This window comes from Pan troglodytes, chromosome 17 (genome assembly GCF_028858775.2).
Source record: "Pan troglodytes isolate AG18354 chromosome 17, NHGRI_mPanTro3-v2.0_pri, whole genome shotgun sequence".
Taxonomy (NCBI): Eukaryota; Metazoa; Chordata; class Mammalia; order Primates; family Hominidae; genus Pan; species Pan troglodytes.
In genome coordinates this window covers 25,354,800-25,382,086 of record NC_072415.2, presented here as the reverse complement: position 1 = coordinate 25,382,086, position 27,287 = coordinate 25,354,800, and the positions used below count along the sequence as shown (strand labels likewise).

Here is a 27,287-nt window from a genome sequence, read left to right as displayed (position 1 = left end):
CACACCTCATTTCCACTACGGATGTGCTCCTCCTGGGTGGTTGACACCTGGCCATTACTAGGAACTTTCCAAGGGCTCATCTAATTGGCAGGATTTAAAAATGCCCAGCTTAGACAAAAGCAAGGGGACGCTCATTATTTATCTCGATTATAGGGATTCTTGTTCTCCTTACGTGCTATTTCCCAGTGAGAGGATTTCTTAACCCAGAAACCAAATGGTTAAGGAGAGAGTAATACTCATACTGGTTCCTGACATTATCAGTTGTTCTCCAAGTGAATTTCCCAGTAAGCTGAAGTCTGTTCCTTCCAGTAGAAAAAGGGGCTTTAAAACCATCTTTAATGGACAGTGTTTGTAACACTATCATGTCCGCTGAAGGCAAAAATGTTAACCACTGTGAACTTCCAGCATTTCCTTTTTCCACAGCCACAGCTATATGACTGTCGTGGATATCAGCTGGTATGAATACAGGGAATGTAAATTCATTGCAGGATTAGCCTAAGCAAAATAATTAACAAGACAGACTTGGTTTTTTTAACCCAGCAGTTAAAATATATACATTTAGCCCACTATATATTTGTATTAGCAGAGATAACTAACAGTTGATAACTGCACACAAAATCTGCTGATCAGAACAGTTAAAACCAGAGTATGGAAAGGCCTCAATTTGCCAGTTAATTATATTCCAAAACATTACTTGTAAAATGGTTGCATGCCAAAAATTCCATTTTCCACAGAAATTGTATTATAAATCACAGTTAAGTTTCAAAGATTGTCTATAAAGTCTTAAGCCAGATTGCATGTCAACAATATCTTAGTCGAGTCTCACAGATGCATGTGAATGTTCTTCCTAAACCCAGCAGGGATTAGCTGTCAGGGAGGAGGGCTAGGTGCTGCTCTGAGGGCAGAGCAACATCATCTTGTCGGTTCTGTTCATGCGTCTATCACTAAACGTTTCAAGCAGTCTCTGGCACATAGGAGGCACTCAATATTTGTCAATGGATGAATGAACAAATCAGAGGATGCAGCAACTGCAAACCTGAGAGTCTGACAGGGTGAGGGATCAGAAGGGTCCCATTAAAGTTAATTCTGATTGTTAGACTGAAAAGGTCTTCCGCTTACGTTCCTGGTGCCTGCCCCAGGACACCTCCACAGAAGAAACAATGTCAAGTTTTCTGGGTATCTCCCCAGAAATGTTCTAATCATATTCCAGCACAAATATGTATACAACCCCTCCCCTTAAAAAAGAAATAAAAAGGACGTTTATTATGTTTTTTTCTTTTTGAGATGGAGTCTCACTCTGTTACCCAGGCTGGAATGCAGTGGCATGATCTTGGCTCACGGCAACCTCTGCCTTCCAGGTTCAAGCGATTCTCTACCTCAGCTTCCCAAGTAGCTGGGACTACAGGCATGCACCAGTGCACCTGGCTAACCTTTTTGTATTTATAGTAGAGACAGGGTTTCACCACGTTGGCCAGGCTAGTCTCGAACTCCTGACCTCAAGCAATCTTCCTCCCTCGACCTCCCAAAGTGCTGAGATTACAGGTGTGAGCCACTGCACCTGGCCAGGAAGCATCTTATCCACAGAGTTCCACTTGATGTTTTCCCATCAGCAGCATGTGGCCGGGTCATCCCTCCCTCCCCGCCACCACCAGACGCTTTTCTCCCTTAGGATTCCAGCACCAGCTCCTGGCTTTCTTCCTACCCCACTGACCACCACTCTGGTCTGTGGACACTGGAGGACCGCAGGGCTTGGTCCTTGGAACTCTTCTATACCTATGCTCAGTCTTTGAAGAGCTTAACTGGAGTCCTGGCTCTAGATATCGTCACCAGCATCCCTTAGCTAGATGACGTAATGGGCTCCTAAGGGGTCTCCCTGCTCCGCCTCCTCTCTCCATCCCCACAGGGTCTATTTATTCCTTACTCATCCTATAGAGCTCCTCTCTTAATTTAAGATCAGGTCAGGGGATGCACACATCAGGCCCCCTCAGGGAGACCATGGCCTTTCAAGGGTCCACACGGCCCTGCCACCCGTGGCCCCGTTTCTTCTGGATCCTTGCCACCTCCAACCCTCCCTCTCTCTGCTCCAACCACACTGGCTTCCCCGCCACTCCCACCCTAGAGCCTCGCACTGTAATGTTCTTCCTCAGACCGCCACCCACCTCCCACCCCGTGTACTCCCTCACATGCCCTTCAGGACAGTGTTCAAATGCACCTCTCTCCAAAGCTTGCCCTAACTACTCCCTAAAATCCTCTCACCCTTCCTGGTCCTTGCCCCGCTTCATTCTGCCCCATAACTCCTGTCTGATCTCCTCTGTGCTGTATTCATGTCTTGATTATTTTCTGTTTCTCGCCTGTGCAATAGAAGCTCCAGGACAGCAGGGGTTTGTATCTGCTTGCTTCTCTTCCATCTTCAGTCCTAGAAGAATGCCTGGGACTTAATCACAGGCAATCAGAAAGTCTTTGTTGAATAAACAAATGAAAGAATAATGTATTTTACACTATTTCTTAACAGTTTACTCTAGATGGCTAAAATGACCTCCTTGTATTCAGCACAGGACTGGGTGTCCACCGTGGGATGTAGAGATTGGTGAGGTCAGTCCCCTCCTGACAGGCACACAGGGCCCCCAGACTCTCGCTGCTTAAAAATGGGACCGCAATGAACATCCTTTTACATGGACAAGTATTTGCAGATAAAAAGGAGTATGCAAATTAAAAGATTTGGGCTTTTTCTTTTGATACAAATCCCTCAAACGTAACAGGAGTAAACAGGAGCTCACTAAAAAGTGTCTGAATCCGTCTGTTTGGCAAATTAACAGTCAATCTGCTCGGCAAAGACGTCAGCTCAGATCGTGTGTCAAGTGACATCCCAGGGTGAATTATTATGATGAAATTACAGGACTGATAAGACAGAAAAACTGCAGGGAAAATGACTCATCCTAAGCTTTCAGGAGAAGAAAACGACGAGTGAAACAACAACAAATCTTCAATAGCTGTTTTTTGTGAAGGCGTGCATCACACTTCTAGCAAAAACCGTCCTTGTTGCCGGGTACTGCATGTGTTCATGGGTACAGAGAAGACGCCCCTGCGTGTGCTCAGGAAGGCTGTCAAACTGCTAATCTTACAAGAGAGTATGGGAAACCCATCGCGACTATACTCCTTGTCCTTCAGTGCTGTCCCTCTACACATCTTGGACCTCAGTTACTCCCCAGTCTATCCGGATTGCTTCCTATTTTTCTCCTTGTCCAAAATTCTCAAAGAAAATAGTCACTCAGTTATCACCAAGACCCAAGAATCACTCTACCACAACCAGTCAAGTGCCAAAGATCTGTTTAGAGCAGAGGTTGGTGCCTTTCAAACTGCTGAACTCCTTTTTCAAAAGAGGATGCAAATCCATTGGCTGTGTACCCCAGCCCAGGAGTCCCTAAGGGGCACTGCAGAGCTACATGTGGAGGGATGCCTCTTCTGGCATTTTCTCACTGAGTGACTACAGAGCCTCTGCCAGAGGGGACCGGGACAAATCTTGCTTTCAACCTCTACATAATCACTGATCCACCCAGCGTGCAGGACAGTCTTTGTTTTTCCTTAGAAAGGATATATTTCTCTTTCCTACATTTGCGGATTTAGCTGAGTAGTTACTGATAACTTTTCCTCTAGTAGTTATCCCACAGATTTACACTGTTCAGTTTTCAAGGAAATCACTAGAATGACGAATATCCTTATCTGCACAGCACTGTACAAATGTTGGCTAGGACAACTCAAACCTAAAATGTCTGCAGGCATTAAAGCAGCAACTGATTCTCAGGAATGGAACCGTTTTGCTTTTTGAGGCAACCCAAGGAGCTTGTCCATGGTTCTCTGCTACACTTCCAGGGACTTCGTAATAAAAGCAATATACAGTAATCGACAACAATTTCGAGTTTCAAAGATGTCAAATGAGAGATGCCCCAAAAAGAAATATGCTTCAAATCAAGGAGAAAATAATCAAGGCCAAATAAACTAGGTCACCAGATTTATTTCTGAGCTGTATAAGTTGGACACATTTCTGAGTCATAGAGTGTTAATCTAGAAGAGACAATCAAGCTGCCTGCTTCATTTTAGAGAAGGGACCAGAGCTAGGGTAGTTAAGCACCTCCCCTGTGATTTAAAATGTTCTGGCTAGAAAATGCCAAAGTATAATAATATATTTTCCATATGAGGATCTAATAATAAAACAAGTAGCAAAACCTTGAACCAGCTTTTCACTATGTTACACAGAGTAACACTCTTAGTAACAATCTATTATTTGGGAGAACACAAATAAAAAATGCTGCACTAATTAATTTTGGTCTTTTTCCTTCCAAGTTGTATCACCCATGCTCGCCTCCCCTACTTTCCCAAAGTAAAAAAAAAAAAAAAAGGATGAGGCTAGGGCTTCTATTCAGGACTTACAAAAGGCAGACAATGAAAACACAACATAAAAATAAAAAGGGGCAACCACAAAAAAAAAATTAAAACATGTCATAAACTCCTGCTGTCATGAGGGAATCATTAAATCAGCAGAACAGAGGCACTGCCAGGGAGGCCTCAACTCCCACCCGCAAGGCCCGTGGCCTTGGGCAGGCCTCTGGTCACCCTGAACTTCCATTTTATTACTTGTAAATGGAAGCACTGAATAAGGTAACTTCCAAAGGGCCTTTCAGTTTTAATACAAGAAACCTTTAAGAACGCATAATTTGTCTTCTGAGTAAATATTTGCCAAAACATAAACTCAGTATAGGTGGCATAAAAAACAAATGCAGAAAGAGATGTGCTCCATAACCCACACACCACTCCTTAGGCAGAAGATAAAATATTATGAATAATTATCAATATTAACTGAAATCCTTGTCCCTGGTCAAAACAATGCATAAAATGGTTCCTAAATGCTTCAGGATTTTAACTACACAGAGAACCATCTGTAAGCCACAGTCCCATTTTATTATTCAAACAGAAGCATTTTCAATAACTAGTCTGGTATAGAAACTACATGACAATGATTTGCTTTGTAAGCATTTTATCTAGATTGTTAGCTAACTCTGAATATACGTCATTAAGGCACTCACCTGAGCACACACAAAAAAGGATCCTATCTAGGATTCACTTCAGTTTTTCTTGGGTGAATGGTGCATGCCTAGTAATGTCCACTGGAAGATTACAGTTCAGGTCTAGAGTAGGCTAACATTCAGCTCATCAAGTTAACCCCCAACATTATCTAGCTCAGTACCAAATGCCAGGAATTTGTCAGGGTCACGTGTGTCACTGATACTCAATCATTTATTAAAGAAACAGCACCACGATGAGCATGGCTGGCTAAAGAGTGAGGATATCATAAGAAACGCTTGAAATTTAGAATGAGTACAGTATTTGTATTGACAAAATGGCTTTGGAATGAGACAGTCTCAAGTTCAAATTCCAACCTGCATTTACTCTCCATATGTTGTTGAACAAATCATTTAACTCCTCAAACTTTAGTTCCCTCCTCTATAAACTGAGGAGACAATATCTACCTAACACAGATGTTACAGGCTTAGAGATAACAAAAGATCCCACTAGAATATAAGTTTTACATGGGCAGGGATTTTCTGGGATTTTTGCTCATTGCTAGATAGAAAAGTGCCTGGCATATAATAGGTGCTCAAGAAATATTTGATGAATAAGTGAATAAATGTAAAATGACTAACTCAGTGGGCAGTTGAAATATTATTGAAATTAACTTGGTCATAAAATATTGATAATCTCAACACTAGCCATAATAAAAACCTTAATTATACAGTTAAAATTTTAACTTGTAGCAATAATGCAATTAAAAACTATCAACACACCTCAAAACGATGTTTACAACAAGCAAAAGGGTTATCTTTAGAACAGACATGTATTTTCTTCCAATGCCAAATCGTTATTTATTTATTTATTTAAATTTTTTAGAGCTGGAGTCTCACTCTGTTGCCCAGGTTGGAGTGCAGTGGTGCAATCTCGGTTCACTGCCAACCTCCGCCTCCCAGGTTCAAGCAATTCTTCTGCCTCAGCCTCCCGAGTAGCTGGGATTACAGGCACCCGCCACCATGCTCAGCTAAATTTGTTTGTTTGTTTGTTTGTTTTGTTTTTTTAGTAGAGATGGAGTTTCACCATGCTGGCCAGGCTGGTCTGAAGCTCCTGACCTCAAGTGATCTGCCTGTCTCGGCCTCCCAAAGTACTGGGATTACAGATGTGAGCCGCCAAGCCTGACCTCCAAATCTATTTTTAAACTTCCACGATAGTCATCATAATAAAGTCAATCTGTATCTATAGAATAAATTGTGATCTAAATGAAAAATGTTATTTGTCATATAAGGCATCCCAATAGAGTATCTCTTACAGCCTGTAGAAATTTCATCTTTTTCTACTCAGCTTAAAAATATACAAATACAGGCATTAGTCTTCATGCCATAAAATTTCATGAGAGTTGAAAGCCTTCAGAGAACACACTGAATGTTTTTGACCAATGTCTACATTTAAGGAGTTGAAAAAAATGAATAACTGAAGTTGCTCTTAGAAGCCATTCTGGTTGAGGGCAAATCTTAAACAATGAAAAATGATAAACCAAAGCAACAGATACAAAATAACAGACAAGTTTTTAATTGTACTACAATGCAGCTTACTGCTAGGTAGAAAAGTGCCTGGCATATGATAGGTGCTCAAGAAATATTTGATGAATAAGTGAATAAACGGAAAATGATATTACTTTTATTGCTAAAAATTTTTTTTTGCAACATGGCTGCAATACTAGTTAAAAGTGACTGAGCTGGTATTATATGTAGAGATTACATAAAAAATATTTTAGCAATGAAAGTAATTCAAGGACCTAGTATCAAACGCATCACAAGTTTAGCAAACAGGGCTATGCAAAATGACTAATTCCCATTAAAATCTCCCATTAGAACAGACATACATGCAGTAAGCATCACACAAGGGCCACAAAGTCCCTGAAAACAGTGATTTCCAGATTTCACAGATTGGTAGGACAGAATTATTGAACATCAAATGATGCTAGACATGGCTACTCAAATCATCCATAATGGTTTCTGAATAGAAGCTTTTCAAGAGTGGGCCCCTTCCAATTCTTTTGTTTCCCCAAGTCTTCCTTTGTTTCTTTTCTTCTTCAAACTAGCTTAAATTGGGCTTCTGTCAATTGAAACAATAAACCAACACTCCAAATTAGAAACATTAATACTATAAATCTGATATAAAAATTTACATACAATCTTGTTGAAAAATAAAATTTAATTATTCCTCATTTGAAGTTTTAAAATATACCCAACTTAAAAAATTTTAATATCAATTGGTCTGGTATGGTGGCTCACGCCTGTTATCCCAGGACTTTGGGAAACCAAAGCGGGCGGATCACCTGAGGTCAGGAGTGATCAACATGGAGAAACCCCATCTCTACTAAAAATACAAAATTAGCCAGGCATGGTGGCACATACCTGTAATCCCAGCTACCTGGGAGGCTGAGGCAGGAGAATCACTTGAACCATAGAGACGGAGGATGTGGTGAACCGAGATTGCACCACTGCACTCCAGCCTGGGCAATAAGAGTAAAACTCTGTTTAAAAAAAAAATTAACATCTACTGGTATACACTTGTTTTTGAGAACTGTCCAAGATCATGTCCTTTCTACTTGTTTTAAAAACCTTTTTAAAAAAAAATTCCAAAAGTAATATATCTCTCTATATAATGCCCTACAAGTAGATATTTAAATGACTATATATATATGATTTCTATGAATATTTGTATGTATGTGTTTATATATACATATATATGTGTGTGTTAGGGGGTGCCCTACAAATAATAATTCATTTAATTCTCACAACAAACCTATGACGTGGGTACTATTATTATTCCCAACTGAATAAATAGAGGCACAGAGATGTTATTTAACTTTCCTCTGGTCATACAGAGTAACTAGCCGGACTCTTTTCGTTTTTTTTGTTGTTGTTGTTGTTGTTTTTTGGTTTTTTTTTCCTGAGATGGAGTTTCACTCTGTTGTCCAGGCTGGAGTGCAGCGGTGCAATCTCGGCTTCCTGCAACCTCCGCCTCCCAGGTTTAACCAAGTCTCCTGCTGCAGCCTCCCAAGTAGCTGGGATTACAGGCACCTGCCACCACGCCTGGCTAATTTTTTGTATTTTTAGTAGAGACAGGGTTTCACCATGTTGGCCAGGCTGGTCTCGAACTCCTGACCTCAAATGATCCACCCATCTCGGCCTCCCAAAGTGCTGGGATTACAGGCGTGAGCCATTGTGCCTGGTCTGGACTCTTAACTACTATACTACACAGCTAACAGTTGCTTTCCTACTATAATATAAACAGAAAATCCTTTTGGCCATTTCCATTGGTCGTCTGCAGGAAATAAGGCTGTGTCAGAGATCTCAAGGATTCCACTTCGCTAAAACATAACTCAATCTCTCTTCCTGGCATCATGCTCTCTGGGCCAAGCAAGAAGGCCAAATTCTTCTATCTTAACCACTCAAAAAGTTAGGGCCACCTTTTCTCCATCCATGGGGAATGTTTCCAGGGGAGAATGTGTGGAGCTAGCGTGGATCACATGCAGAAGGGAATGCAGCAGTGCACTGGCCAGGTCTGGGTCACCTGCCTATCATTTAGCCAGGGAACAGATGGCTCCCTGTGTGGACAGCCCCAAGTCATCCCCACAAAGGAGTGAGGAGCAGTTCTCCAAAGCAAGTGGGGGAGGGGCTGGTCTGAAATGAAAGATGCACACAATAAAAGCTCCCACTGTGAGCTCAAACCTCTTGATTGAACTTATTTCAGTTCTTCATTTCTAATCATTCATTCGTGGCAGAAAACCCAGTTTTAACACAGACATGCCATATTTCAATTTATTCAATCTAAAACGACAGGCAAAAGTGAGAGAAGCTAAGTGACAAAAGTCCCCTCTACCCCGATCCCTGATGACCTTTCTTACATTTGCTCCAAGCTGGACCCAAGTAGAGCAGGCCCCTGACAGCCCAGCAGCCGCCTGCTCTGAGCTGGTCAGTGTGGTGCCCAGACAGCCAAAGCAACCAGGAGTTAGCCAAGAGGCATGCCATGGCCCTAGGAAAGCGCTCACAGGGGCCAGCACTGGGATTTTGAAACAAACTCTACAAAGAATAGTAATATTAATAACACACAGTAACACAGTGAGGCCAGCTTTCCTACAATTCCCATTTTCTATATGCAGTAATATGCACATAAACATCACATAAATCCAATGAGGCTAGTATTACTATGCACACTTTATAGGGTATGACACTGACATTAAGTGATACTAAAGAACTTGCCTATGGCTGCAATATTAGTAAGTTACTGAGCTGGGATTATATGTAGAGATTATATAAATTTATAATGATAACACTGCATATCCCAAATCTGATCTAAAACTTCCACAATGATTATAACACATATGATTATTATAGACATATTATAATACATATGCATAGTTATTATATAATATATGAAATGAGAATTAACAAATATCTTCTCAGAACTTGGAGTTCTGAAGAAAATGATATTAGAGAATGCATTCTCTTTCCATTGTTAGTGAATATCTAAATTGATATTGAGATATTCTTCTCCACCATTCAAACAACTTGTTTTATCAGGCAGATGCATAAAAATAATTGCAGGAACCCTTGTACTTACATCTGAGAAGATGTCTTCTATTGGAGAAACAACCAATGCAAATTTAGTGCTTATAAGGATTGTAATGATGCTGGTATTTCTACTGAGAAATTTGCCACCTCAGTCTCTTTGCAGTATCAGATAAAAGGCCACCAAGAAACGAGACAGCTCCATCAGGCAATTCCATTTTACAGAAAACCATAAAAACAATTATCTACGTCATTAGAGACTCTTTAAAAAGAGCTTCAAAACATCCAATTTGCTGTTCCAGGCCTGAGACATAATCCTGACTGTCCATGCTAAAGAGTAATAACATCCAATTGAGAACAGTTATTATCAGACATCCTAAAATCAGTGAAATCAAATACAGATGGAGCCAAAGAGGCGAAGCGCCTGTATTTCTTGGTCAAACTTAATTCACGTGGATCATCATTGAGGTAGTTCACAAGAAATGATTATGGAGGGTCCAGGTGTCCCCACACCTTCACTTATTAGAAAATATCTAAGTTGACATCTTCTTTACCACTCAATCAACTTCCCTTTATCAACGAGACACATTCAAATCATTGCACTGATCCAAGTGCCTCCTCCAAGAACAAGTTTCCACTGACATCAGGAAGAAAGGACTATAACTGAATATAAATTTAAAAATGAAGAGAGACCATTCAATTTCACCAATACTTACTGAGTACCTGGAGCTAAAGAAAAATCTCTGCCCTCCTAACATGTAGACAGATTCTCCCCAGATCTCTGCCCTACCAAAATGCATACAGATTCTCTGACTGGAGAAAAATCCAATTTTCAATTAAAAAAATAGAAATAAGCCAGCAATTTGAGAAATTCTTCAAAACTAAGTTATAAATGATGTTGCCAATAGAAAACCATCAATATCTATCTTTATACGTCAGAATAATTTCCTACAGTGGTCCAAATGAAAAATTATCATTCGTGTTTCTTTAATTAGCATGCACACCTAATCAAACTCTCGCTTATCTACTTGGTGCTTAACTGAAGAACTCAGAATTAAAAACCAACTGCACTTTGATTTTCCCAGCACTGAATACAGACAGTGAAAACGAGAGGAGTACGAATTATTTTCCAAATTACAAGACAATAGAATATTCATTGGTTAAAAAAAAAAAAAAAACTGTTTACCTTAGACTGTGCTAAAATTGAAAGGGAACAAAGGGGCAGGCCAGATGGTATATCAGGGAAAGTATTAACAACGTGGAAATGTTCATTCTTAAGGGGGAGAAATTATCCCAAAAAGCAAAAAGAATCCCAAGTCCAAGTTAATTGAAAATGACCAAAACACAACCATCACCCTGAGCAGCATGACTCTCATTGCTCGGTGGGGTAAGGTCTTAGTCCAGCACACACTGATTCTCTCGTATCCCAAGAAGCTCCTGCAGGCAGCACAGGCAAGCTCTTCTCATCAGGGAGTCTCACATTTTGAAGTTATATTTACAATTTAAAGTTAAATCACTCTTAACAAAACCATACCTGCTAAATAAAATGTTAAAGACTGAGCTGGAATTTTCCCTCATAAATTCGTGGGATTTTTTCACATTATATTTTAAACGACTCTTTCATTTGAGGATTTACTGAGCACCTACAGAAGTGCTGAGCAGTGTTCTAAAAGTTGGGTCTATGGCAGTGAACAAAATGGATAAAAATCCTGTTGCCATGAAGCTGATATTCTGGTTGAGGGAGAAACACGAAAACATAAAATGTGTAGTGATATGAAGAAAAGTAATCAGGGAAGAGGAGCAGGTTTTGTAGGATGTTGTGGGGGTTGGGAGGAGGTCTGTCCAAGGCTACACTAAGCGGCAAAGGATGACGAAAGGCATGGGAGCCAGCTGTGAAAACGCAGAGGAAGAATGTTCCAGGCTGAGGGTTCGGCAAGTCCAATGCCTCTGAGGGAGAAGGGAGAAGCATGACCCAGTTCAAGGTTCAGTGAGGAAGCCACAAACCTTGCATAAAGCGTCCAGTCTTCAACTAATAAGAAACACACCATAGAATACTACAGATATCAACATACACGGATCTCAATCTGACTGTTAGACAACAACAAAAAGCTACAGAAGGATGTGCACAGTATACTATTTTAAAAAATATAAACATTAAAAACAATACCACAAATAATTTAGTAATGCTAGAAATAGTGATGTGGGAAGGAAGAAAGACACGTATGGTTATGAGAAACACAAATCCAGAAGAGGGGCCTCTTCTAAGAGGGAGAGAGGTGCACATGCAGAGAATGCAGGGGATTTAGCAATTTAGGGTTGTTTTTATTTTATTTATTTGAGACAGGATCTTGCTCTGTCACCCAAGCGTGGAGTGCAGTGGTGCAATCATAGCTCACTGCAGCCTTGACTTCCCAGGCTCAAGGAATCCTCCCACCTCAGCCTCCCCGGTAGTAGCTGGAACTACCGGCACACACCACCACGCCTGGCTAATTTTTTTAAAAAATTTTTCTAGAGGTGGGGTCTCACTATTTTGCTCAAGCTGGTCTCAAACTCCTGAGCTCAAGTGAATCTCCTGCCTTGGCCTCCCAAAGTGCTGGGATTACAGACCTTGAGCACCTGAGCCCAGCTGGGGTCATATTTTGTGCAGGCTGTGTATATAGGTCATCATCTTTTCAATCAACCCTTTTGTGTATCAGAAATATTTCATAATATTTTTGTAAAATAATTTTCAACCCCATTCCTGCATCCACTAGCTTCTTTTCTTTCTTTTTTGTTTTGAGACAGTCTCACTCTGTCACCCAGGCTGGAGTAGAGTGGTGTGATCTCAGCCCACCGAAGCCTAGGCCTCCCAGGCTCAAGTGATTCCCATGCCTCAGCCTCCCAAGTAGCTGGGATTACAGGTACCCACCATCACATCTGGCTAATTTCTGTATTTTTAGTAGAGATGGGGTTTCACCATGTTGGCCAGGCTGGTCTCGAACTCCTGACCTCAAGTGATCCACCCGCCTTGGCTTCCCAAAGTGCTGGGATTACAGGCATGAGCTACCACACCCGGCCCATCCTCTAGTTTCTTAATTAACCATTGGATTGAACTGAAGCTTACTGTTTACCTTTGAGTAATGGTCAATACAGCTGCACTATTTCTGCTCATCTGTGATCAAGAATATTCTACCACTGGTGGAATCATTTCCATGATCATGAGAAGAAAGAGAGCATATTAAGGGAATTAAACAGCTGTCATCACTGCCCTGGCACTGCTCCGAAACGACACATTAGAGCCTTTTATGATCTACAGAAAAGGGCTGCATAAAAGAAAATACTGCAAATCTATGTTTAGTGCTTTAAGCTGAGCTGCCTGTCACAATTTTAAATACAGCCCCTCAGCTGCATAGGAGGTAAACATTTCCAACAATGTCACCTTTGCCTCTCAATATACTTCCTTAAAAAATAAAACACGGTGGATAAAAATTACATCAAATACATACATATATATATATATATATCTTACCTAACCTACAGTGGCAAAGACATCTGTGCTTTGGTTTCTTCCTGAGCACCAGGTACCCCCGCTGTGCGCACTGCCCTCCTCTCAGCCCTAGCCCACTGCAGCCTGGCTTCCACCCTCGGAACACAGGGGGTTGAAGATGAAAGGGAAGCAAAGGTGAAAGAATCAGTGCACAAGCTTGGAAAACTGGTACTGCTCCTCCAAGCTCCTCATGGCGAACTCACCAACATCAGCGTGGCTAAATGCAAAGGGAGCATTGCAGCTCTCGTGTCATTTAAATGTTCAAGAACCACAGTGAACACTACCTCTTTCCAAATCACATTTCCCCAGCTTCACAGACCTTTTCCTCTTCTACTTCTCCCTTGCAGATTCTCTTTACTCTGCCCTCTCTCTAGTGACCTCAGCTTCTATGGCTTTAATTACCTTCCTATCTGGAGGATTCTGAGTCTTGATCTTTGAGCTGGACCTCTCTGGCTTGCTGGCTGATGCATGAAGACTACTAGACATGGGTTCTGAAATGTCCCACAGGAACTTCAGGACAAACTCCTGACTTACACATGCCATCACCAACCCCACCATCAACTCATATATGTGTGTGTGTGTGTGTGTGTGTGTGTGTGTGTGTGTGTATCTCAGGGAACAGCAAGTGGGGCCATTCCCCTCTCCCTCACCTCCCACCATACCCAACATGTCACTAAGTCTCAAAATTCTACCTCCTAAACATTTTTCAAAGTATTCATTTTTCTCCATCTCTTCTACCACTTCCTTAGTTTAGATCATCCTCAATTCTTCCCTGGATAGTAACATTAGCACCATTTATTGGGTACTTATGTGCAAAGTACTTATATTTGGGGTTGCTGTATAGATTGATATATTGTGATATTAACTGTGACTTTTATTTTATAGAAAAACAGTGAAGTTTCTAAGTTTAAACATGTGTCCTATAAGCATAAAGCTAGACTGCTATGGTGCCAGAAACTGTTAAGGAATTCACCGAGTCATTCATGTATTCCTCCAAAAAACACTCATTTTTACGATAATGATATATTGTCCTTCAAAAAAGTAAACTCCCTAGATTACTACAAAAGCCATATTAAAAGTACATCTGACCATGTCTTCCAACAAGGTAACACCCCTCACTGGCTCTGCCTCACCCTCAGGATGACATGGTGCACAGGGCCCTGAACTCTGACCCCAGCTGCCCCTAAGGCTCATCTCCCCCACTGCCCTCGGAGCCCATCTTACTCGTCAGCCACACGAATGTCTCCCTCTTTCCTCCTGGCCTCTGTACACGCTGGTCAGTCACCTCCGACACCCTTCTGTCCAGCCGACTCCAGACTCTATCCAGCTCTCCCCCTTCTCCACCGCATGGCTCCTGGTCATCTTCAGGTCTCAGGTTGGACGCCACTCCCTCTCCGTCCAGAGCCACACACCCACAGCTGGTAGGTGAGCTTCCTTTGTGTGCCTTTCATGCCCCAATTCCCCATCACAGCACTTGGGAGGCAACAATTAATTATGTCTGTGCTCAGGGTGACAGGAAGCCCCGCAAAAATGGGCGGTGACATTCATTTTGCTGGGTGCCTGGGTAGTGCTGGAAATATGTATGTACTCAAGATATACTCCATTGTTAGGCAGACGGACGGAGGCACAGGCTGCAGAGCAGATCATTAAGGAAATCAGACGTTCCTTCCCCTGAATGCTTTCCAGCTCTACTCCCTGACAACAGTGTCCATTATTTTCTTATGCATCTTACAGTTTGAAAAGTGCTTTCACATCAATTACACCATTTGATCTTCACAATAGTTCTGAAAAAAGAAGAGATGGCTGTTCTGCACATTTGTAGATGAGTGTATGTTTCTGAGAGGTTCACTGATGTGTTTTAGTCAAATCACAAATTCAAGCCTTTGGATGTGTTTCTCATGTGTGACCATGAGATACTTCAAAAGAAGAGGAGTTGTCACAGCCAAATTCTGGATTTTGGTTAGCCAGAATTGCAGTCAAAATTCAGAAAAGGGGCAGTTTAACATGGGTTAGGATCAGAGATAGATCCAGGTTTTTTAAGTGCCAAAGCTCTTGCAATTGGGAAACCTTCTTTAAGAAAAAAGACTATAGGTTGGGCACAGTGGTTCACGCCTGGGATCCCAGCATTTTGGGAGGACGAGGTGGGCAGATCACTTGAGGCCAGGAGTTCAAGACCAGCCTGGCCAACATGGTAAAACCCTGTCTCTACTAAAAATACAAAAATTAGCCAGGTGTGGTGGTACATGCCTGTAATCCCAGCTACTCAGGAGGCTGAGGTATGAGAATCACTTGAACCTGGGAGGTAGAGGTTGCAGTGAGCCAAGATCATGCTGCCACTGCACTCCAGCCTATACAACAGAACAAGACCCTGTCTCAAAAAAAAAAAAAAAAAGGAAGAAAGAAAAAGATTATAAAAGTCAAACTTTGGTGCAAACTTTGGAACATGATTCTGTAAGGAAGAAGTCCTGAAGTTTCAGCTTCATTAGCTTGAGGTGAGTCCACATGTCAGTGGAGCAGTAGAAGAAACTGAGCTTACAAAAGAAAGAAGAGAATGTGTATTTTAAGTCAAAACACTATTACAAGGAAAGGCAAGGGACAAGAAAAAAGAGTGGTTAAGAGTAAGAACTATCTGTTTAGCAGTTAACTAGGGCCTGCCATGTGTGAGGCACTGTACCAGGCTCAAAGACACAAAGATGATTAGACATGGTCCCTGCCTGGTTCCACTTACAATCTAGAATTGACACCACACTTGCAGAGAAGGGGTGCAAACAAAAAGAAAGACTTGGTAAAATGTTAAACATCCCCTAAATGATAGTATCTACAGGAGCACTCCACATGCCAAGTCTTTGGGCTCTGATTATGCTCAGTGTTCACTGGTATTTGAAATCTTGTTTACTACTCATCCCCTTGTTTAAAATACAGTTTCCAGGGGAGTAAAACCTGATTGTTCACCACTGTAACCCCAGCACTGAGCATGGTGCCAGGTTCATAACAAGCATTCCATAAGTATTTGTGGAAAAAACAAACAGATAAAAGAACAGAGAAAGGAACAAAACTTTACAAAGGCTCAAAGAGTCACATTTTGGCACATGCCATCAGTCTCGTCTTTTCACTTTCAGTGTGTATCTCAGTACTTTGATGAGTCTTTTAACTATCACTGGTGCCAAATGAGTATCCTGCCTGGACAAATCTTAATTTCAAAGACATGCGTCTGACAACCAAGCAGCTGGGAAGAAACACTGGCAATAAGCTTAAGGAGGAAACCAGGTTAAAAGATGGGTTGGTTTAATTTTGCTTGGTTCTTTATTCTGGGAGATGCTTGAACTAGAATACTTGGAGAAGAGATCATTCAGAAGCTGGTTTGAGTAGAGAAGACCTGGATTCATCTTGGGGGTCAATAAAGCATTCACTGAGATAAGGCGCCTAGGGGATTGTCCTTGATCTGAGCAGCACGAAGGCCCTTACACACTCTAATATGACCGAATAAAATGCTTTACAGTTCTAGTCAGGAGAAGACTCAGGCAAGGAGATCAAGCTGGAATCCAACTCTTAAATAAGAGCATGGAGAAATAAGAGGTATGATGGTAAGTCAATAAAGCCATTAAATGTTTTAGAGGAACATTTTACTGGACACTGAGTGGGCAAAAAAAAAAAGAAATGAAATTTAATTTATTAATATATGTATATTCTACCCTTTGTCAAAGATCTTTTCACATGTCTTGTCTTAATGTGAAAACCCTCTCAGAGGTAACTCCAAAATCGCAATTTTTGATGACAACTGGGGGAGGTTCAATGAGGGGGAAAAAAGCCAACGTCTGAAAATGGTTACACAATTTATCGGGCTTGCTGCCTCTTTGCACCAAGACAGGGCCATGCTGTCAGAAAAGCTTAAGACCTTGAGGCTGAATGGCAACTACAGCTCCAAAGACTGAAGTTCCTTCTTGAATTTATCTCCGGAGTCTAAGAAACTGATGCAATTCAAATGTGATATACAGTGACTTTTGTTTTGTTGTCCCCCTATGTGGATTATGTGAGTGTGTGTGTCCTTCTCGGATATGAGCATAGGAAAAAATGCTAATAAATTATAATGTAGTCTGACCATTTACCATTGATATGAATGTCACTAAACATAGCAACATTTGTAAAGAAAGCTTTTAATCATCTCAAGTTTCACATATATAAGTGAAGAACTTCATAATATCTTAAAAGTATCTGTAGGACCCACATAGCTCAGTATGATTTTGACCAGCAGCATCACATTTACTCATAGAAGCATCTCTTCTTCAAGGCCATTTTACACTACTACCGATCACAAAGCAAGAAAATTAACCCCAACTGAAGACATATTAAGAGCTACGTACTTTCACTTAGATTCTTACTCAACCATTCTGACCATTCTGCTACATAATTATCATTATCCCTATTTAATAGATAAGAAAACTAACCTTTTATCCTACTTCCTTAACCTTTTAAATTTTACATAATTTCCTAGGGCCACAGAAGTTACAAGTGATGGACCAGCCATAAAGAAACCCAAGGCCGGGCACCGTGGCTGACGCCTGTAATCCCAGCACTTTGGGAGGCTGAGATGGGCGGATCGCAAAGTCAGGAGATCGAGACCAGCCTGGCTAACACAGTGAAACCCCGTCTCCACTAAAATACAAAAAATTAGCAAGGCGTGGTGGCGGGCGCCTGTAGTCCCAGCTCCTTGGGAGGCTGAGGCAGGAGAATGGCATGAACCTGGGAGGCAGAGCTGGCAGTGAGCCGAGATCTCACCACTGCACTCCAGCCTGGGTGACAGAGCAAGACTCCGTCTCAAAAAAAAGAAAAAAGAAAGAAAAAAAGAAACCCAAGCATTCTGAGTCCAAGGCCAGGTTTCTTTGCTCTATGCTAAACATTTTCTCCAACATTAGTACTATTTATTTATATTGTATCTTCTTTCCAGGTTAAATGCTCATTTGACAATAGTGAAGAAGCTGGAAAGTCATTAAGACAAAAGTCGTTAAGACAGTGTGTCTCAAAATGTGGTCCTGGGACCACCTGGATCAGATTTCACCAAAGTACTTGTCGGGACATAAGGAGGTCTGGATCCAACTGCAGATCTATTAGATGATAATCCGTGGATTGGTCCCCAAAAATTCCTTTTTAATAAACTCATCAGGTAATTCTGTTGTATAACCACTGTGTCTCATTCTTTGCAAACCTCTACTGTTATCTGGAGTTTCATACTCAAAAAATTCTGCATTCTCATTGAGGGCCATCTTTTGGATTACGGGTTTTGTGGTGGAATGTCACAAAATTCTACACTCATCCTGAGGGTCATCTTTGGATCTTACAATTACTAACACATGTCCCTAAAAACAAGCAAAGAGGACAACAGCATATACTACTGAAATGAGAAAACATGTACTATGTGTATACTCTCATTAGACTGGTTCTAGATGTCTTCAAACACAGATCTCATTTCAACCTGGAGGTAGGCAGCATCGTCATCTGTTCACTCTGGGGAACCTTGCCTAGAGAAATAGAGTACTCCTCCCACAGTTACCTAGCTCAAGGTTAGCAGATGTTTCCATCTGTATCTTCTCTAGCTCTTCGTATTTTCTTTATTCTGCAACAAGGATTCCCCACTGCTGGGCCAAGGACAGTGGTGGTGAGCGGTGGGTGAGTCAGCATTACCACCTGATCTCCGCCTCCCGTCAGATCAGAAGTGGCATTTGATTCACATTCTTGAGTGAGAATGTGAGAATGTGAACTGCACACGTGAGGGATCTAGGTTGTGCATTCCTTCTGAGAATCTGATGATGTGAAGTGGAACAGTTTCTTCCTGAAACCATCCCCCACAACCCCCATCCATGGAAAAACTGTCTTCCATGAAACCCCAACCTCTGTGCCAAGGACAGGGCCACACAGCAGGAGGTAAGCAGAATGGAGGTCCTTGGTGCCAAAAAGGTTGGGGACCCCTGTTCTACAATATAACTCCCCCCAATGAATTACTGCTCTCATTTCAAGAATTCAGAGGAAAAGTTTTCCAGACTTCTTGAGCAGACAACCTAGTCAATCTCTATTTTCCAAGTCTTATACTTAGCCAGTAAGCATATTCCTTCTAAAGTTAATAAAAGTTGTCACTGAGTAGCACAAAATGGTATAAAACACCAAAATTCATCAAGAATAATTCTCTGTAATGAAACTACCCAAAACTCCCTATATCTCTGGGATGTTAGTAACTCTAGGAAAAAATTACATAGAAATATGCAACTGTCAGGGCCAGCCTGAGACCTCTAGATGCCCCAATGGCATCATCTCACAGAAGCCTGGGTGCACCATGCCAGCTAGCACCACCTTCAGGATCATAAAGCTATTCTCCTCAAATTGGTCAATGAAGACTGGATTCCAAGTAAATCCAAGATCAGTCAAAATCATGGGATTGTGAATAACATAACAGAGCAGCCCACATCCCTGAAGAAGTGGCATAAAATCTGTGAATGGAATATGACATTTGTTACCATTCAATTGCTGAGGACGAAGGAAGTGTTGGGAACTCAGAGAGAGATCAAAGGAAGCTTAATATTTTCCATCTCTGGGAGCCCAGTGACCCCCTACACCTACTAAACTATCCCAGACCCTGGATATTTTGATTCTGGAGAGTCTAGTTCAGGTCCAGACTGCTGCATCTGCTGTCCCTCGAGGCATGCCAAGAGGCACATGGGAGAATGATGGGCACCCAGGAACTCAGGTTAGGCTTTGCTGGATAAGCTCGGCCCTCTATGAAGAGATGACATTAAAATCTAAATTTAAAAAAGTCAGGAAATCTATGGTGAAAATTTGCTTGTTTTAGTTTGTTAGAACTCAATATTCACACACAACCTTGAGATATACATAATAATCATCAGAGATTTTAACTTTTTTAAATATCCTGTTTTACCACAAGCCTCCTGATGTGTATATTAGAAGAGAGTCATGAAGTGTAGGCAGCAAGCAGAAGGAGGCAGAGGGGCTGGACAACAAAGCTTCACATCAACACCATCATTAAGGTAATGATCCTTTATCAATATTGCACAAGACCAAAAGAAAATATTTATTTACCATTAAAAATAATGATGTGGGTATAGATTTGCATGCATGAAAAAGCTCCTCCGAGACATACTGTTACATTAAAAAAAAAAAAAAATTTGGCCTGGCGTGGTGGCTCACACCGGTAATCCCAGCACTTTGGGAGGCCAAGGCGGGCAGATCATTTGAGGTCAGGATCATTCGAGACCAGCCTTGCCAACGTGGTAAAACCCCATTTCTACTAAAAATTCAAAAAAAAAAAAAAAAAACTGGGCAGGGTGGCGGGTGCCTATAATCCCAGCTACTTGGGAGGCTGAGGCAGAAGACTCGCTTGAACCTGGGAGGCTCACTTGAACCCGGGAGGCAGAGGTTGCTGTGAGCTGATATCGTGCCACTGCACTCCAGCCTGGGCAACAGAGTGAGACTCTGTTCTCAAAAAACAAACAAACAAAACAAACAAACAAAAAATGGTTACATAGAAGTATTTAAGACAGAAGTCTATTCATGTAAAATATTATGTAACCTATGTATGAGTCTGTATATGTACAAAATGATGCCACTGCTATTTACGAAGCACTTGTGATATACCAGATACTGTGCTCAGTGTTTGCATGTATTACAGCATTTAATCCTCCTATCCTTCAGATATAAGCATTATGCCCATTTTATAAATGAGCAAACAGGCTCTAGGAAGTTAAAAGAACCATGCTACATAGTTATTAAATAGCAAGGCCGAGAGCCCAACCCAGGTGTGTCCTATTCCACTCTGATACATAATACATTCAGAAAGGTAGATAATGAGATTTCTTTTTTTGGTTTTTCTGTATTGTTAGAATATATTTTAAAGTGAGAATGTATTATTTTTAATATCTCAAATAACTGAGATACATTCATTGAAAAGATAAGGAAAATCTTCCCATATTTCGTATATCTCATTTTCTACCTTAAACAATCCAAAAGTAGTATTTAATCCTCAGTTAAATACTCCCACAAAAAGATGGAATGAATTGCCAAAATATCAATCATTGAGAGAAAAAAACATCACATTCAATTTCTGCAAAATTTTGGATAACTCCATTAACTAAAGACCATATGTTTCCAGATTCCTATTCTTCCAACTCATCCTACACTTATCACCAGAAAAAATATTCTTCTTTCCTACTCAACCACTTTCAATAACTCCCCACTACCTAGCAAAGCCCCAAATATCCCTTAGTCTCATATCCAAAAACCTTCCACAATCAGGCCTCACACTCCCTACTTAGATGCATCTCCTATTACTCCCCAGCATACAGGCTATATTCCAGCTAAAGGCAGGTCTCTTGACTTCTGGAATGTCCTATCTGGAATGTCTTCTCAATGACTAATTGAGAGTCTCTATCAAAATCCAGTCATCTTCCCAAGGCCAAAATGGAAAGTCAAAATGGGAAATGAAGAATTTTCAATAGATTTTCCCTATAAAAGGATCCTTTTATAGGAAACAATCAATAATACATAGAAAAACAATCACTGAAACACAGAATGGACAGTGTAAAATAAGCATTACCTATTATAAAGTACATTTCAAAAAATTGCATAGCCAAATGATAAACCATATTTCATAAGATTCATGACACTGATTATAAGAAATAACATCATGTTGTATAGCACTCTGCCAATTAAGCTATGACTCACACACTTTTAGGAACTGGAATTTTCATTTTCTTCTTATCTAAAGAACTCAAATTGATTGAGTTATTCAACGCATAAAGAAAATATAAACAAAATAGATTGGCCAAGGTGTTCCCAAAAATTCTTACATATTCAGAATCCAACTCTACCAAATTGCACGTCAACTAAGAGTTACTGCTGTCTATGCTTTTCCACACAATATCAACTTGGGTCACCACGAGCACTAGAAATGTATCACTTAAGAGTGCTCCATTACTGTCTCCAGGATTTTCTCCAATCCACTAATATCCAATGTCCAATTTTTGATGCATATTCACAAACAATGAATTAAGTTGCCAGCTTTTTCTCTGCCACATGGCTGAGAGCCATGTAAGACATATCCCAATTTCAGAGATGTTAAATGTGAAAAAATAACTTTCTTTTAGAAATGATGAAATGTGGGGCTTGAATCAAATACAAAGAAACTCGCTATTTGAGGATATAAACACAGGCATGTACAACAATGACCAAAGAAGAGAGAGCTAAAACAGAAAATAGTTTTCCTCTCTTTAGTTCAATGCTAGGAGATCAATATCATCTCCCAGCACTAATCCTTTTCAGCTTTTGTCACCCTACCATTTGATCCCTCCCCTCTTCAGAGGACACCCTCCACACTGATGTCCTCCATGACACCAATTAGAGCTGGCAGGAAAGGAAACCGACTCCCTGCAGTTCTTCCCTCAAAGAAACCATTCTTCTTTTCTCTTGGTACCTGCAGAATTCTCTTCCCTGATATGGCAAAACCTCTAGGATCTACCAATTTGAGCTACAGACAGAGGTAACAACCTTGTTATGAAGAGGACCATGCCATTAAAAATAATGACTACATACATGAGTCTGGTAATTCTCATTTTTAAATAAAGCAGCAGTGCTTTTTAAGCTTTCTCCAAGATTTTTTTTTTTTTTTGGTAGTAAAGCGTAAGTTACAAATGGCCCCATTTTTTATACAATTTCGTAAGTATTTACTGAATGCTTTAAGTGTCTAGACCTCTACTTGGTTTGGGAAAGAAACCTGAAGAGAAATAACTCCCTATCCTCATCAAGCACCCACCCAATATAACTGGAGAGAAAAATATATACTCAAGGCAGGTTAAATATTACATTTGTTTTCTAGGTCTAATATAGACCTTTCTGCTTTCTCTCTCTCTCTCTCTCTGTTTTTAGTTTGGAAGGCAGGGTTATAAGAACAATGTATCAAAATGTCAGCAATCTAAAAATTAAGTTGTCAGCTTTTTCTCTGTACTGCAAATTACAAAAGAATTAGGGGTTTGGTGCTAATAGAAGCTTACAATTCCAAAGTATGCAATTTAACCAATCATCGCAAGGACTAAAAATGCAACACCAAAGACATTTCAACCAAGTAATCTGCAGTTCTGGCATCTAATTTCAACTTCTCTTCTTGTGCCATTCTTCCCAATTTGTTTCTTCTTTATGCTTTGAAACTGTGCTCTGGAATCGCTACATAGTTAAGAAAGAACTGCCCAGAGCTCCTACATACATAATACACTCACATGAAAAATGTCAGTCATGGAAAAGACAAGGAACATCTGCAGCCATTCTGTGGTTCTTCATTTTTTATGCTGATATTACTATAAATTCAGAAAGGAAAACATGAAATATACTTTATTGTTTCTGAATTTCAGTCTTATCATTTATTCAACACTAATTTGGGTGAAATATGTCTCTGATCATCTCTGCACTAGAATTCTAAATTAGGATTAAAATGCTAAATTATAAAATAATTAGTACATAAAACAAAAATGGAAATGGAAATCAATTACTCCAAATCACTGCAGATATCTTCTACTTATGAAACACCTTTTTCCATTTTTTCCTATTGCCAACTGCAATCACATCACTTAAAAATAAATGAGAACATTGCCTACCCAATAAGTAAATTGCATCTTTAGAGAGACCACATACTTTTTTTAAAAGACATTACTAATAACCTAAATCAAGAATTTAAAAAGAATGCTGTTTTAGTACAAAGAACAGTAAGAAATATGTTGACTCAATATATAAATAAAAATATACTCATTTTTCTTTTTCTTTAATTTTGTAAATGGCCCTTCTAAAAAATTACAGTTTTCTCTACAAAAGGAATATTCAAGTGCTTTCTACTATTTCACAAAAAACAAACAAACAAAAAACGTCTCCTTCCTTACTCTTGGAGACACATTTTCCCATGCAGTCTTATATTCATTTACACCTTTCAATTCTCCAAACAATACCTCGCAATGTAGTTCAACTTGAGAAAGGAGTCTCATTGATTGATCAGGCAAAGTTTTAAAGCCAGCAAGATGCTTCAGATGGTCTGGTTTTGCCTGCCCCACCCTTGTTTCCTTTGAGCCATAGTGATGTCACACCACCAGGCAGGACAATGACTTCACTGCTCCAGTCCTTGCTTCTGAGCACAGAATTCCCCACAGCCAAGGCAAATCAAATAACAGCAGAACCCTCCCGGGCTGAGTGCCTGATGAATTCCCAACAAATCAGCAGCTAGCTAGCCTTTTGAAAGAAATAGATGGAGCGATTGCACGATTAAGGATCTCTCAAAATGAAGTGGTGCTAAAGATAAATTTGATTCATAGGTTTCAATGGTGAGTCTATATTTCACGGAAAACTGATGGGGTACTTAGGGGAGACTATGGGAATTAAAGACGGCCAGGGTAGATTACTCAAGAACCCTCTCTCCGCCAGGCGCGGTGGCTCACGCCTGTAATCCCAGCACTTTGGGAGGCCGAGACGGGTGGATCACGAGGTCAGGAGATCGAGACCATCCTGGCTAACACAGTGAAACCCCTTCTCTACCAAAAATACAAAAAAATTAGCTGGGCGTGGTGGCGGCCGCCTGTAGTCCCAGCTACTGGGAGGCTGAGGCAGGAGAATGGTGTGAACCCGGGAGGCGGAGCTTGCAGTGAGCCGAGATCGCGCCACTGCACTCCAGCCTGGGGCGACAGAGCGAGACTCCGTCTCAAAAAAAAAAAAAAAAAAAAAAAAAAAAAAAAAAAAAACTAGCCGGGTGTGGTGGTGGTCGCCTATAATCCCAGCTACTCGGGAGGTTGAGGCAAAAGAATTGCTTGAACCCAGGAGTCGGAGGTTGCAGTGAGCGGAGACTGTGCCATTGCACTCCAGCCTGGGTGACACAGAAGGACTCCATCTCAAAAAAAAAAAAAAAGTCTCTCTCTTCATTATATATACTCAAATTCTCACAGAAAGGAAACATTTATTCTTCAGTCTACTCTTGGAGTTCTATTTTACTGGAGTGGACATGAATTCTAATTTGTGAATTTTAGGGAAAGCACTAACTTAAAAGATGAATGCACATCATACAACACGGAAGAAAATACTTTTACAGCAAGTTCCTGCCACACTTAATCTAATATACTATATAAGTCCAGAAAAGATTCACAAGATAACAGCATCACATCTCTCAGTACATGGATAGTTGCCTCTCTTCTACCTAGGTGGTCCTTTAATACATTTGACCAACCAGTTTTTAAAAAACAATTATAAGTAAAATTGCATCCGATCAAGTTAAAAAAAAATCCTGATCTTTTATTTCAACACAAAGTTGTCCAAAGTCCAAGCACTGTACATGAACTGATAAAAAATTGCTTTTAACCTAAATCGCATTCATGCAGAAGAAATGTCTTAAAAATTAAATGCAAATATTTCATTGAGACACTGACATTTGACCTATAGCTCCTGAATCCTTCAGCTAAAAGCGGTTTACAAATTAAAGTGGCTACTCTTCTTGTTATGGATGAATTATTCACAAAACATGTTCTGTTTTGAAAAACTTATTTTGGCCAAAGTGTATTAACTAAATAAACTTGATGCAGTAAGTTGTGCATCTGATATTTTGCTTTTCTAAACCACCAGAAAACCATAATGCAAATGAGACAGTATTCAGCATTCAGCTATCAATGCCTTGCAAATTAACAAATTGAAGTCACGCTTCTCCAATTTAGTATTTATTCCCTCTCACATTAATTTTGTTACTCCAACTAAAGTTTTTAAAGTTTGATACCAAAATTAACATGCATTTTTTAAACACTCACTCTGAGCCAAGATAGAAATCACCTCTCAGTCCCCAGAGTTCACTGGAGCTTGATGTGCTGCTCTCTTTTCTTAATAGGGCTTTTCTGCTTAATTTGCTGTAATAGGGACTACGTCCATGGCTCACAGACATAAGCGGAATTTTATCATTTTTGTTTCCTTGAGACTTTAAAAATCAAGGTAAATTTCAAAAACAATGTTTTGAAGCACTTGGTGTGACGCTTCCTGTACTATAGAAGTTAATGCTACCAAGACAAACTCCAGCACACCTGGCCACCTCAGACAGCCTAAAATTCTCACTGTGCCCCACTCCCCACCCCCCCTCAACAAAAAGGACAGGCAGGGTATCTGCAAAAGCAATTCCGCAAGACTAATGTAAAAAAGCTGAAACAACTTAAACACGCAATGGAAGCACTGCATTAGCAGGACTGCCCGGCCCTCTCAGGACCTCCCAGCCCAACCTCCACAAGTAATTAATACCACATGTTTCCTTTATCATTCTATTTGTTCTGTTCCGCAACAATCTCTACCAACTTTAACCCTGGGCTGCAACTAACGGAAAAACCCTAGAAAACTTCAGATCCGTAATATAAAAAGAAAATTGAAAAGAATACTCTCATTGCAAGGGACCACAGCTACAATTTACTAGGTAACCACACCCACCGCATTGCAGAAGCCATGAACTTGGCGGGCGTGGGGGGGAAGGGGAAGAAGTCCGGCGAGATTAGAGGGGAAATCCGAAAAAGCAAGCCCCTGCGGCAGCAGCCAGGAAACACTCGCCAGGAACTGGCTGCGACCCCAACTCCAGCAGTCCGAAGCCCTAGCCTCCCCACCCCCACCGCTGCAGAGCCGCCTTCGCAGACACCTCCCGAGGAGAATCGCGGCCCCGAGGGCGCCAGGTGAGTCCCGCCGCCCCGAGCCCCCGGGCCACGGCAGGCCGACCCAGGCGCCCCCGGCCCGCCCGTGCTCCCGCGCCCGGGTGCCAGAGGCGAGGGGCCCCGGCAGGTGCCCAGGCCCAGGGCAACCCCGCTTGGACGCTCCCTCCTCCTCCCCCACCGGCCGGGGGCCGCTGCCCCAGTTTGGGGAACGAGGCAAGTTATATAAAAGCGGCCGGTCCCCCTGCCCAGCGGGGATGCTTTGTGCGGAGCGCACCTTATCGGCTCCGCGCTGCGCCCGCCCGCGCCTGCACCCGGGACGAGCCCGCTGCCGCCGCGCGCTGAGCGCAGGGCCCCTCCCGCGGCCCGCCAGCCGCCAGCCGCCCGGGCGGCGCCGCAGTGTCGCCCCCTGTCCCCCGC

At 41.3% G+C, this 27,287-nt stretch overlaps 1 protein-coding gene across 45 annotated transcripts in view; it reads right to left on the bottom strand.

Moving 5' to 3' along the window:
* EPB41L3 (erythrocyte membrane protein band 4.1 like 3) overlaps window positions 1-27,287 on the bottom strand; it is a 236,951-nt gene that overhangs the window by 123,419 nt on the left and 86,245 nt on the right. Inside the window, exons 1-2 of one of the 45 annotated variants that reach the window (XM_063795970.1) lie at window positions 24,162-24,633; window positions 23,442-23,519 (exon numbers count right to left, since the gene is read on the bottom strand). The exons of 37 other annotated variants lie outside the window; for them this stretch is intronic. The gene's annotated coding sequence lies outside the window, so the exon portion shown is untranslated. Of the gene's footprint in view, window positions 1-23,441; window positions 23,520-24,161; window positions 24,648-27,144; window positions 27,234-27,287 lie in introns of those variants that run through there. 7 more of the 45 variants (XM_063795980.1, XM_063795978.1, XM_063795982.1 and 4 more) reach the window with 7 other exon arrangements.